The sequence below is a fragment of the Clinocottus analis genome, unplaced genomic scaffold (assembly GCF_023055335.1).
Source record: "Clinocottus analis isolate CAN_PGR_092001 unplaced genomic scaffold, fCliAna1.0.p SCAF_3, whole genome shotgun sequence".
NCBI lineage: Eukaryota > Metazoa > Chordata > Actinopteri > Perciformes > Cottidae > Clinocottus > Clinocottus analis.
In genome coordinates this window covers 18,615,146-18,629,058 of record NW_027176042.1, presented here as the reverse complement: position 1 = coordinate 18,629,058, position 13,913 = coordinate 18,615,146, and the positions used below count along the sequence as shown (strand labels likewise).

General features: G+C 42.9%; 1 protein-coding gene across 1 annotated transcript in view; it reads left to right on the top strand.

Moving 5' to 3' along the window:
• snta1 (syntrophin, alpha 1) overlaps positions 1-13,913 on the top strand; it is a 28,902-nt gene that overhangs the window by 6,817 nt on the left and 8,172 nt on the right. The window lies entirely within an intron of this gene.

The window sequence follows — 13,913 nt, the reverse complement described above, 5'->3', positions numbered from 1 at the left end:
ATATGTCAAAACTATCTGTTGCATGACAAAGAAGCCCTTCATATTTCTGAAACAATACAATCCACAGAGTATGAAAGAACTAATTCCGTGCCTTTCATGAAAAAGTAGCACTTCCCCGTTGACACTCCACCGCTCCAAATAGATGCATAGAGGGGAACTTTTGATACCTTGATATGTTTCGCTGAATTTCTCCAGCACTCGGGTTGATTCCTCCTTGAGGGCCGTACATGATGAGCAGGGAGAAAGACGATCTGTGAAATCGGAACTTTGATCAGGCTTCCTCGGAAACATCAAAATAATGAGTCGAAGAGGAAACCAAAGGCTCAACATTTGCTAATATTGTTGTGGCTCTCACCTCTGAGGATCTCTGTATGCTAATGAGCAGCCTCCCCGATCCCGATCAAACACGGTTGACACTGATAGAAAGCACTTTGTTGCTGTTCATGTCAGATCTGAGAACTGTGGAGGACTCCTAGGGTAAGACCCCCCGTGCATAGGAGGGTTCGCAGTGGAGTCGGCAGGTATTTTTTCTTCCCTCGTGCTCTCAATGTAAGCCGCCAGAGCTAACGCACTGCGTCTAAACTGTAAGACTGAGGCAGAAGGACAATCATTTGCTGGACATGTTTGTGTACGCACAATTGCCTGAAAGCATTATTTCGCTAGCAAGTGTTTGTGTGTTTCATTCAGTCATTATACAATACAATATTATTATTATACTACACTATATAATATACAAAAACAAAGACTGAAAAGGTATAGGTGGAAGCAAAAAATGCTTAATTATTCCTATCCTAAATTATTATCAATTAAATCAAAAAAATAATTTGAAATAAAGAAAAAAGAAAAAAATAATATATATATATATATATATATATATATATATATATATATATATATATATATATATATATATATATATATATATATATATATATATATATATATATATATATATATATACACATTTTTCATAGAAAAACATTTCATTCACACCTGTAACTCTCAAATATTGTTTTATAAATAATCCTATTGAAAAGCCAAAATGATGGCCTTCAGGGATCACTAAAACAAAACACCATCCATTCCAGATTAAATCATTGCGGATGAAACAGTAATGTATTTTTTTCCATCTTCTTGGACATTTTTGTGGAACAACATGGCTAATCTGAGATGCGGTCCAGAGCTGTGAGGACAGAAAAAAAGGGATTAAATGCACTCTTTGGTCTTGCCAACTGATTGCATCACAGGAATTCTGCCTCTCCCACCAAGCGGACATCAAGTCACTGGGTCGAATCGGAGAAACTCACTCGTTACGAACAGACAGCGTCTGAAGGCACAGTTTGATGTTTTATACAGGCTGTTGCTATTCAAAAGGAATATGTTTCCATCAAGTGGCTTTGCTTTATTATTCAATCTGTTTTCTGTATATTCTCTTCATGTTTTAGGAGAGCGCTCACCCACTGAGTCTAAACAGAGGCTAACAGTAATATCCAATGACTCGAGGCGAGCTGACACTTCACACCCTATGTGCTCTCAACATATACTTCCAAATGAAAACCCTGTATGCCCTGAAAGTCTCTTCAGAAACAAACAAACCCAAACACTTACAGTATGTCCTTTTAAAGAAAAAAAAGACAGGTTGAATAAACTCGAATAAGAATAACTCATGAAACATGACAGTCACTTTCCGCTGGAGAGAATTCCTTTAAGAAAAGGAGCACCAAAACCAGAGTTGCCAGTTTTCCATGTGACAGCAGTTCTGCGGGCTGGCTGGCACAGTGGTCTATCATCAGAAACTTCAGTCAGCGGAGCAGACACAGCGAGAGCAACAGCCGGGGGAAATCATTGCAAATCCCCCTGCCTTACTTGTCCACAGTCAGGCAGAAAAGTGTTGATATCAGACGGCTCAACCAGCGCTGCTCTGTGAGCCGTCGTGTCAGGAATCATTTCATGGGTTCACCCCCCACCCACCTCCACCCTCCCCACCCCGAGGACCCGATAGTGAGGAGAGGCTTGTAGGCTCACTGAGGGGAGAGAGTTGAGTGTGTGTGTGTGTGTTTGTGAGTATTTTATACTTTTATCCTTAGATGTCTGCGCTTGTGTCCGCCGACCACAAGGCGCATATCTGTAGCGAGAAGCTTTTGGAGTATTTGAAAAAACAACAACTTTATAACACTTGAGGGCTATGAGCCTTCCAGCTTTTCTGTCAAGACTACTTGTGCATCATACAAATACCTCCGAGGACATTCGACATGTAGTTTGAGTACAAATTTATTTTGGTTTTGGCATTTTCTCAAGATACTCCGAAACGCATTCGGAAACAAACTCCTCCTTGGCACGACTTCAGTGTTAAAGGTCGGGTGACAGTCTTCCTCCCCACGTGCGCAGCAACAAACCAGCCACCAGCAGGCTACTGAGCTCAAGGCAGGTTTTCATCGCTCTGTGAAATTCACAACACAGGCGGCCTTGACTCGGGTCAAGGAGACGCTCCCGCCATCACGTTCAAATATCTGGAATATGTGAACAGTAAGGCTTGAATACGTCAGATAAGCACTTTCCAAGGGAGTTACATTGGAAGCCTGATCGGCATTCTGAGCTTGTGACGCTTTTGAAAGTCAAGAAGAAGACATGAGTTGGATAGCCTGTATTAAACAGATTTCTGCCCACTTAGATTAGTGTGAATGTTGCGATGTATTAACGCCGTCATAAATTCAGAGGTACAATCGAGGTGAAGGATGTTTTCAAGGATGCTGTCAGTGAGATGTGGACCGGCTAAAATGATAATGTGCATAGGATTGAAACAGTGGAAAACAAGAAGCTGATTCTTAGTTTTGGAAAAGGGTGAAGGAGTTTCTGTTGCGCAGATGTGGCACAGCTGGTAATAGTTTTAGCACTTTATAGATTTTTCATAAATCATCTGATTTTTATTGTCCCATACGGTTGCTTTTCCAGCCTACAGCAGAGGAAAGGGTCAGCGCGTGTGTGTGTGTGTGTGTGTGTGTGTGTGTCTGTGTAAAACTCTTTGCCTTCTGTTTTTTCCTCAACCTCCTGCCACAAACAAGAACGTGTGCATAGTCAAGCTGTCTGTTTTTAAAAGAAAGAAAATAGCCTTTCTCAAGGTTTCTAATCGGATGCCCTCCGCCGGTCTGCCTCTGTGGTCCTGTTGCACCTTGCGTCTGGGCGGTGATGGAATAATCAATGTGCGCCTGCGAGAGAGGAACAGTGAACACCTGCGAGGGTCAGATAAATATAACGGACCATGATGAAACCACACAACCGCAGGTGCCTTCATTTCCACCCCGCGACATTTACAGCCTGACTGTTTGTGTTTGGGTGTATGAGCACATGTGCTGTGTCCATTTCTGTGTGTGTGTGTATGTGTGTGTGTGTGAGGAGAGAAAGGAACAGGAGATGAACAGAGGTTACCTTGACATTTTCCCAAGGCACACACACACACACACCTTATTATCACACCTGAATGTGCCGATATCATGGAGTTATGGATTCCTACCGGTTGCTGTCACAATAGATTAGGAGGCTTGTATATCATTTTTTTGCGAAAGGTTAAGTGTGAGAACAATTAAACAATGCTTCATAACGCAAAAAAAATAAATAATTAAGAAATTTTAATCGAGAGTGAAAGTGGGCCAGAAAGAAAAGCGACTGCAGACACATGAAGCAGCTCTTCAGGGTCTGGATGAGCTGCAGAATGCAGCGCTGGTCTCTGGACTGCCCCCCTCTGTCTCTATTTTAATTTGGATTCTACTCTCACTGAGAATGCATCCATCATTGCCCCCCCACCCCGGCCTGCCAGCCAAGGCGAGGCATGTTCCACAGACACACACCAAGTGAGTCGGCCACACAACCACATACTACGCATACCCGCACACATGGTGCGAAGCAGAGCGGGAAGGATAAATGGGCTACAAAAGACAGGTCAGGACACCGAGCCGAGTGCGAATGTGGGGGGCAGGTAGGGTGTGTGTGTGCGCTTGTGTGAGTTTGTTCACAGGCAGCGGGCGCGTGTGTGTCAATGTGTGTATGTGCGAGAGTGCTGTTCATGTGTTTTAGGAGTCTAAGTGCTGGTACATTATGTTTCGCAGCACAGGGGAAGAATGTAATGTTCTCACGATTGAGCCGGTGAGGCTTGTCGTGAGACCAGTACAGAGCGGTTGTACAACGACCTCATTCATATAGCAGTTTGAGTTACTGGCAGCATATTGACCCTCTGGTTCAGTGGCTAAAGGCCTCGGTTTGTTCGAAACAAACTAGATTGTCCAACATGTGGTCCGACCGCATCTGAATGCAAAAGTGGTGAGCGATTTTTCCAAGCGGCCGTGCTCAAAAGCGGGATGAAAAAAAAAACTGCCATCAAGGTGAAGGGTGAGATGGGGATAACAGTGCACAGTCCTGGACAGTGTTCACTGTGTTTGCACTGAGGATGCACCCAAACCCACAAGGGGAAATCACAACGATGCGCTGGAAACAGATATTTCTTCTCCCAGATCCAGGTAATGACGTCTCTGTACACCTCTGGGTTGTGGACAAAATAAGCGACGGAAGTAGTTTAAAGATGGTCGGGCCCTTCAATTCCAACCTCAGGAATGCTTTTAAACATTTTCTAATGTTCTCACAAAAAAGCACCCGGAGCCCTAATGGCTCCTGAATGTGCCACAGAGGTTTTGTCATGAAACAAATTCATTCAACCAAAAAAAATGTCTCATTTAAACTGTTTAACAACTATGCTCAGTGGCAATAAGAGTGTAAAATAAAGGTCTCTTTCTCATGTACCAAAATGAAAAACATAGTGTGAATCATAAATTACCGAAGTGAGAGAAGAATCTTGTTTTTTCTTTTTGTCCCATTAAAAAGTGTTGGCCTCGGTCTGACTGTTTCGTGTGGTCAGGTCCATTTTTTTTAATACCTTTTGTGAGGGCAGTTGCATAATATCAACCTGAATTTCAGGAGAATTTACTTGATATCCAGTGGGACATACTTTTCTGTGTGTCTGTGTGCGAGGCCCAGTGCACACACACACACACACACATGGATTAAGTCGGCTTAGAAATGGAAGATCTTTCCCTTGTCGAAAACTTTGTGCAGGACATGTCTTGTTAACTGGATCAAGTCTCCTGCTTTCTGTTCTCCCCATTGGGCTGTTGGCCAATGTGCATTATGCACGCATGAACTGTTGAGCAACTTTGAGCAAAGTCCAATGTGTTTTGGGAAAGGCACAAAATAAATACATCTAGAAGTTTCGCAGTTAGTCCAATGAAGCAAACGCATATAAGCTATAATCTGCTAACACATTAAATATTATTGTCAAATATGTTCAGGGCCTTCTGCTTGATGCTGTTATTATTTCACCTATTTGTTCCAAACTGTGTTTGAAAGATTAAATTAGTGGGAAGTGAGATTCGTAGACTGGACACCCATAAGACTGAGGCAAGACTTTTATTTAATTTATTAACTCTATAAATCCACATTCTGTCATATTGTGCCATCTTCTTCTTCTTCACGTCATGCGGCGTGGCATAAAGCACTATGAACGTAGACATAGAGCACATAGAACTTGGCAGGTCTCCAGAACTAGTTCCTTCATTTAAAATGCTTTTATATGTTGAAATGTTTGTTTTTCTACTTTTCTTTTTAATCTACAACTTTCTTGCTTTGCTGATTCTTGAGATTGTGGACACATGGAAGGCCTTTTGGCAACACATCCCTGCTTTGTGTGATGTCTTTCTGCGTTCATGTTTATTGCTCAGGGATTGGAAACACCTGTTCTACTCTCTATAATGTCACTCAAAATGGCTCGTCTGACTTTCTTTCCATCCCAAAGAAAGCAATGTGTTGAAACACAGATGCTCATAACTCGTTCATGAGCGCGCAGCTCTCTCCGTATAAGGAGACGACCTCTGTTGAGTCTGTTGCAGCGCTCTTTTACATCCGGCCATCCACGCAGGCTATATTTTCAAGTTTCATTACAGCTTTTAATTTGAAGTCCCAGTGGACGCGGTGGCTGCACTTCACATTGTATTCAATACATGCGACTACATCACATTGACTGCATCATTCCTCTGGAAGTGCATTTATGCATCTTTAAAATGGCCAGAATAGGGGGGAAAAATGCAATATGCGTAAGTAGGAGTGTGTTTCAGGAGCGCCTGAGGAGAGATTAGATTTGAAGAGGTTCATTTGTGTCTGTGATGAGCGTTAGCTGAAGGATGCTTTGTCAGCGCTCTCAACAAGAGCTAACCCCAAACCTAATCTCTCTCTCTTTCTCTCTCTCTGTCTCTCTCTGCTTGACACACACACACACACACACACACACACACACACACACACACACACACACCACTCGCGCTCCTCTCTGCATCAAATACTTCAACTTACTGCATTGGTATGGCGTGCATACAGACGAGTTGGGTGATCCGCGGCACTTCTGCTGTTAAACTGTAGATATCGACCACGTGGTATAGTTTTGGTAACGTGGGTAGTCAGTGAAGATCATGTTCATCATTTTACATTAATATAGTTTGGGTTATTAATACAAGGGGCAGCCCTTCAGAAGACTGCAGACCAGCAGTTTGAGTTACATTTTGCTTTGAGGGCTAATACTCATATCTGCAAATCAAGCTCTTCAAGGACATGCGTGAATATGACACTGCAAAAGAAGAGACATACCACATATATATGTCTTCCAGCATTAATTCAAATCTGTCTGAGTGATTTATGGAATGACTCTTGCTAGTACAATTAAAGCTCCTTATTGGGACACAGCGTTCAGATGGCTAAGACAGTCTGTACCATTCATTCTTTGTTGGAAATGTTTTCTATACAAGTTTTCTCCTTCTGAAGCAGCGTAAGCCTAAGTCATGTTCACACATGGGTCGCGTATGCAAGCACATGCAATTTGAGCGTGTCCGCGGACGTAGGACTTTTCTCCCAGCGCCGCGAACCCGTGTCTCTTATTGGACCGTGCCAGACAGGTAGCGAGGGAGGCAAGTGCGATTTTTCTAATTCACGGTTTCCCAACTGTAAATTCTCAGGTGGTCTTTTTGAGCCACGCTGACTCGATCCAGTCGGAGATGTGAGAGTTTGTGTTTTTGTGCGGCAGCTAATTCATCCGGTGTGTGGCAGCAGCAGCATCTCCCTTGAGGTTCGGTGGCTCTCGCCAGTCGCCTCGTTCCTCCCAAGATTTTCAGACCTCCTTCTGAGAAAGTCAAGCAATAAAGAACCGGGGTGCTCTGATTGCTAATGGCCGCGCCGCGCTACTCAAGATCCTTCGGTCGTCAATCCAGACGCAGTGGGAGAGGTCCGCAGACGGCTGATTTTGAGAAATCTAGGACTTTTTTTTTTTAGCCCTCAGTCGTCCCATAACCGGACATTTCTCTAGCTTGCGACCAATTTTTTTGAGACCTATCCAGCGCAGTGTGACATGCAATAAACTTCCAGCATCATTGTTGCCGCACACTCCAAAGGCAACCTTAAACATGACAAGACCGTGTTGCTATTCTTGGTTCTACATGATGGTTTTCTCTCGTGTTGGTCTCAGGGGAAGCCGGTCTTTTCTCTTCTGAGTCTGACCTGCAGGATTACTACATTTCTAATACCAAGCGTTGTTCGGATGGCTTGTCTCGCTGCATCGGTACTGTCACTGGTGTGTCCTCTGCCATAAGGGCTCTCTGTCTATTTTACATTATTGGCTTTGCTGTCGTCTAATGAAATATGTCTGCAAAACGATGGTGTCCATTTGACAATTTTCTTTTTTTTGAGCAATATCTGTTGCCGATAAGACTTTTCTCTTAACTGGAAGACCAATTTAAAGTTATGGATTGGACAAATCCTTTTTCGATTTTTTCCTTTCTTTCTCAATTTGACCTGCCTGTCAAATGTAATTGCTACTTGAGAAGTAGATCTGCATGTGGCAACAGTCCAGCGTGTGAACTCAAACACGGATGTTTTACTGATTGGCCTGTGCACAATTAATCAACACATACTCGACTCGACTGTGATCTGATTCTCAACTAGATTCTGTTTGCTGAAAATTCACACTTGCCGAATGAAAGGATGTCGGTGAAAATATAAATGTATGAACCCCACCAGTGTTCATGCTGCAGCTGTACAGATACGCCAATGACATGCATGTACTTATCACCTAATTAAAAGTTTCTGGCTCGCGCTCTTGTGACAGTCTAATTATCACTTTGAAAATAAACCTTTCCTCCAGTTTCATACTACCTTTTGCATCGTTGTTCTCAGTGCTCACTTTGCTCTCTTCTCTTCCGCTCCGATAGATCGAAGTAAATTATTTAACGGTAAAAGGATCACAGCCCTCTTTTAATTTCAGATGTATCATTATCTAGTTGTAGTATTGTTTTGTAGAGCTGCTCAGCTGAGAGAGCAATTCCATGGGGTCTGATTTTAATTGCAGACTAAATTAAATTTGATTCGATTTGGTCACTCAACAAACAAAAAAAACTAAGAATATGACAGCAATGTTTGAGACAGTGAAGTTGTCGGTGAAACTGAGTGATTGGAGAGTAGTTTTTTTTTAACATAAATAACATTTTTTTTAACACATTTAACTCGGGTTCTCCGGCCTCCTCCCACAGTCCAAAGCTTAGGTTTAATTGGACTCTAAATTGCCCGTAGGTGTGAATGTGAGCGTGAATGGTTGTCTATCTATATGTGTGTGCCCTGTGATGATCTGGCGACTTTTACATTACATTGCGACTTAAATAAGTGCATTCACAAAGTCAGAACAACAAGAATCAAGAAAATGCAATTTCTTCAATAAAGTCAAACTATAAAGTGCTATCAGTAAGAGCCATCTAAGTGCTGCCAAAGTGCTACTGCTCCTGTCTTTATCCAGGGTGTAGTCGACTTGACTTGTCCAGGGTGAACCCTTCCTTTGACCATTGACAGCTGGGATCGGCTCCAGTGCCCTGCGACCCTAAAAAACAGGATAAGCGGTTTGGATGATGGATGGATGGATGTTCCAGTGTGCAGTCGCTGGCAGAAAAATATCTGACCTTTTTTTTTTTTTTTTTTAATAATCTTCCTGTGTTCCATTTCACCCCAACACACAAGGTGTATCTCTAGTGATCTATATGTTTCCTTTACACTGAACCTAGATAAGTTGATGTCGTGTCCTTTCTTTTCCTGGTTGAACAACTTTCAACATAGGATACACATCCACCAACTCTTCTCAGGACACAAGCAGATGTGTGCTATTCCTGAATGTATTTAGCACTTTGAGAGGAATAAATCCCACCAAGCCGGTCCTCCAACTCTCTCAGGTAAAAGATCCCAAATGTAGCCATCGCTCAGGAAAGCCAACATTTTTTTTTTTTTTGCTTTCTTGCTGCAAGTTATTCAGAGTATCTTGTTGAGTGTTTGTGTATGGTAACGGTGGCATCAGCACACACTGTATCATGCGCTTTGATTTTATGAATAGCAAGTGTGACTATGAATACTATGTCTGCAATGTCGCCGCTATATCTCTTGAAGACTTCGGATAGAAATGGCTATGAGCAACAAAAGTAAATCATCATGATGATGCAGCTCATGTGCACATCTTCTCCTGCAGTCTGGGTTGCACTCTGTGCAGTCCTGCAGTGAGACCCTCTGGATACAAAGCATGGCTCCTTTTCCTTTAGAGCTACTGGCCCGTGAGGACATTGCGCTTGGACTCAGCGAGGGAATGGATTAACTCGCAATAACATCGCTTTATTCGATCACAACTCTCTCTCTCAGGCCCTCGCTCCCTCTGTAGCGTCAAGTTTGCTTAACAGGCCCGCTCTGAACCCCGCTGCCCTGGTTCGGGGCCCCCGATAAATTGGTGGCCCGGTCTTTGTGCCACTCACTTCATTACGGGCTCAGTCTCCACTGAACCGTCTCGCAGTATTGTGCAGCATGTGCATGTAGGGGATGGAGGACGAGGTGTAAAAGGCACAGGAGGGTGTGTGGGCAGCCATTATTCACAATAAATACAAAAACAAATAAAATAAAAATGTTAAAAAGGCGAGTGAGGGACTTTTCAGCAATTTTCAAAACTGCCGATGTTACAACCAACTCTAAATTTATTTGACTTTTTCAACTGAATTTTTCACATTTCCACTTAAGATTCCAGATACACCTTCACATAATAACCCACGAGCATTATGCATCAGTCTACTCCACATCACGTGACTTTTCAGTGACACTTATAAACTATTTCAGTTTCCTTCCAAAGCCCATCACTATTTTAAATTGGGAATCGCATGTTAACGACTTTTATTTGTCATCACAAAAAAAACAACTGCAGATTAGTTTAATTTCGGCAGCAAGTTACCCTTTTGAATCCCATCAAGACGATCTAACGAGTTTCTCTGCATTTTAGGCAGTAAACCGGTCTTCAGACACAGAAAAACAGAAGTTGTGAGTGGAAATGTCTGCTGCTCAATCCCTCTTTCACTCTGTTCTTGTCCTCTGCCAGATGCGGCTCAAGTTTCCTTCACTGCTACTTTGTTGAATTGCGATAATTAACTCTCCTGACACACTATGCAAAGTAATCAAACACTGTCTGTGCTCTGGTATGTGAATCGGTCTAAAGGTCTGATTCGGTGTGCTCGGCCTTCTCTCTCGTCCCCTCTCAGCCTCTCCCACACCATACACCTTACACCTTACGGTTGGCATTTACCCATGGTTTTAATGAGATGGGCTCCAGGAACAATGAACTTATCTAAATCATTCACAACAGCCAAAAATCTTCGGCGGGCCGGCGCCACCAGAAAGAGACGCACCTTAATCAGCGAACACATAAACCCAGCATTTATTAACCATACTTGATGTCACAGAAATCACTGGAAGGAGGCATGAATGGACACCCGTGCCTTAAAAACAGACACAGACCCCACCTGAGGATTCGCTCAGTCAGAATAGAAACTATGCATTTGTCTGCGCTGTAGAGCCTGACTGATAATATATGTTTAGGACTCATGTGGATATAAAATCTGATTTGGTTTGTAACACAAACAAGCGTAAGGATTCCTTAAAGCTGCTTCAATCAGTATGTTGTACTCTGCATTTATCGGCCGATATCAGCCGATATCGTCGTCCAGGCTGTCGAGCCCATGCATGCATTTGTTTACAAAATCTATAAAATATAAGCAGCATCTTTCTAATATTTACTTGCGTCCTTTTTTGCACAATCTCCAAACTCCAACTTTCTGATTGTCAGCCTTTTTCAAGTGGGCTCGGAGGACTTTGATTTCCTTTTACCTCGCTTGACCCCGATGTACTGAGTGAAATCAGCGAGTGTTCCCGTTATTTATGACGTTGTTTTGGACATCTTTCCTCGTTGGTGGTGTAACATTGGGACATTCTTCGTCCGACATGGTTTACAGAGCCAACAGCGAGCTTCTGAGGGCGCTGACTGGCCAGAGGCATTCCAGCTGCTCCCACGGTAACCAGAGGCAGGGGGTCATTCAGCTGGAGCGCATTGTTTCCCTGAGTGGCGCTTTCTGACCGCATGTTAATGACCGCCAACGACATCAACTCACTGGTTTTCTGAGTAAGACACCTGTGGAAGCAATTATTAAACTGTGTGTGTGCGTGTGTGTGTGTGTGTGTGTGTGTGTGTGTGTGTGTGTGGATGCAGACTGAGGGTTGTTGGGTTGAGGTTGGTTGGGAGTGTGTATGTACCAATCAACACAATAGTACTGGCTGAGCTCAGTTTGAAAATTGTAACGTGTGCTTTGCCAATTTGAACCATACAGCGACACTGGAAGAGTGAGAAAAAAAGGGTGTTTTCAAACCACAGTTAAGTGAATTGTGTCAAAACTGAATTGGCTGAAAATGTCTGGTCAGGATTTGTGAGATTCAATGTAAAGACTTTAGAAGGAAAAGCTTAGTGGCAGATTCTGCAGAAGAAGCAAAGACACTCCTCTCTCTCTCACACACACACACACACACACACACACACACACACACACACACACACACACACACACACACACACACACACAGCACAAAAGTAGTTTCTCTGGCAGCCAGATAAGCTAAAGTAATAACAGTGCCATCTCAGCTAATTTTAGCTCTGTATTGAATGTGCCGCCACTGGTATTCATGGCGACATTTCTGGTTGAGCTTAAACTGTATGTTCGCTCTATCTGTGTGATGCCCGTCTCACTCTTTCTTATTCTCTCAATCTCTTTTTATTCATGCGTCTCCCTTTCCCATTTTGTCCGTTCCTTTCCACCTCCCACTCAATTCTCCATCCCTCTCTCCTCTCCTTTTCATTCACCACTTTGTTTGAAAGCTATCTCGTCCGATTTGTTGTGTGGGGCCACCACTAATGCATGAGATTTCTAATCTCCACATCGTGTTTTCAGAGAAAAGTAAAGCCTCTTTCCAAAAGGAAATGCATCCTTACACTTGCTATGATTGGTGTGTTTCCCCCCCCGCCCCCAGCCTATTTTGTTCTGCAGTTTGTGCATAAAACATAAACATATACTCAGTCTTACATAGTAATGAATGATGACCACTGAGACTCTTTACATGCTAAAAGTAGCACCTGGAGCCGTACTTTTTCCTCCACTCCTTGTTTTTGAGAAACTTGTATTAAGTGCTAGTTGCATGACTGAGACATTCTAATCATTAATACATCTCTGAAGCCATAACCAGGTACAACCTCCAGTTGTGGTGCATTCACTTTACTGGCCATTAAGGGGCGACTCCTCTGGTTGCAAAAATAAGTCTTGATCGTATGGAAGTCTATAATAAAATGACCCTGCTTCTTAGTTTTATTACCCAAGAAAACACTGTGAACTTGAGTTAATGGTCCTCAATACAGCGTGATAATCATTTGGCAAATTAACCATACGGCAGGGTATGCTTATGGGCGTGGCTACCTTGGGATTGACAGGTCGCTACCAGAACCATGTACTACGTCTTGTCCACAAGTCACTCCTCCGCAGTCCCAATATAAGCTGAAAAAAAAAAGGCCGATCTCAAGACTTGAATACAACAGTCCACACGTCATCACAACGACTCCGCCCACTTCTGATAAAACAGTCTGTGGTCTTTAGCTGTACCTTTACCGCCGTGAGGACCGGATCGAGACATCCTCCTCTTTCTTATTCAGCCTAGTTCCACGGTTCAGGAGATCTTCCACAATAATGTTTCATTTCCAATCGCCAGTTTTTGGCCTCGCCTGAAATATTGAGATTGACCATATACATTTTGAATGGCCTTGGTCCAGCAACAAGAACGCCGTCGCCGGCCCCATGGTAAAAAAACATCAATGGGTTGGCACAGAAACAAATGGACAGCAGCTCATTTGCATGAAACATTACGTATGCAAGTTGACAGCTACTTCAAAGCGCTAGCTGGTACGTAGTGGTTGCTCGCTGCTTCCGTGTTCCCAGTCTACACATCTCCAATGCGGCTGCTTTGGTCTACAAATGCACATGTTTTATGGTATCAAGGGCTGATTTCGCAGAGTGTAAATTAAGCAAGTAGACAAGTGACATTCTCTAGTGCAGAAGGGAGAAATAGACTTTTATAGACCCTTCAAATGCATTAGGCTAATAAGTGGGTATCATTTAAGTCCATGCACATGATGTCATATTACAGGAGCAGAGAGCAAAAACATACAAACAACATTTTTCTTTCTTTCTTACCCTACGGAGGATACTCCTAAGTCTGGGTAACATTTTAAACACCAGTGCTAATATAATACCAGAGTTTTGGTATCAAAACTATTATCTTTTTCTCATTACTTTCAATAATACACACGTTATTGCTATTTAAACACAAACTGTAATACTAGAAATCTTGATTACAAATACAGCTTTTGATTGGCAAAACTATGATTGTAAATCGTGTGTGTGTGTGTGTGCGCGTGTGTGTGCGTGTGTGTGTGTGTG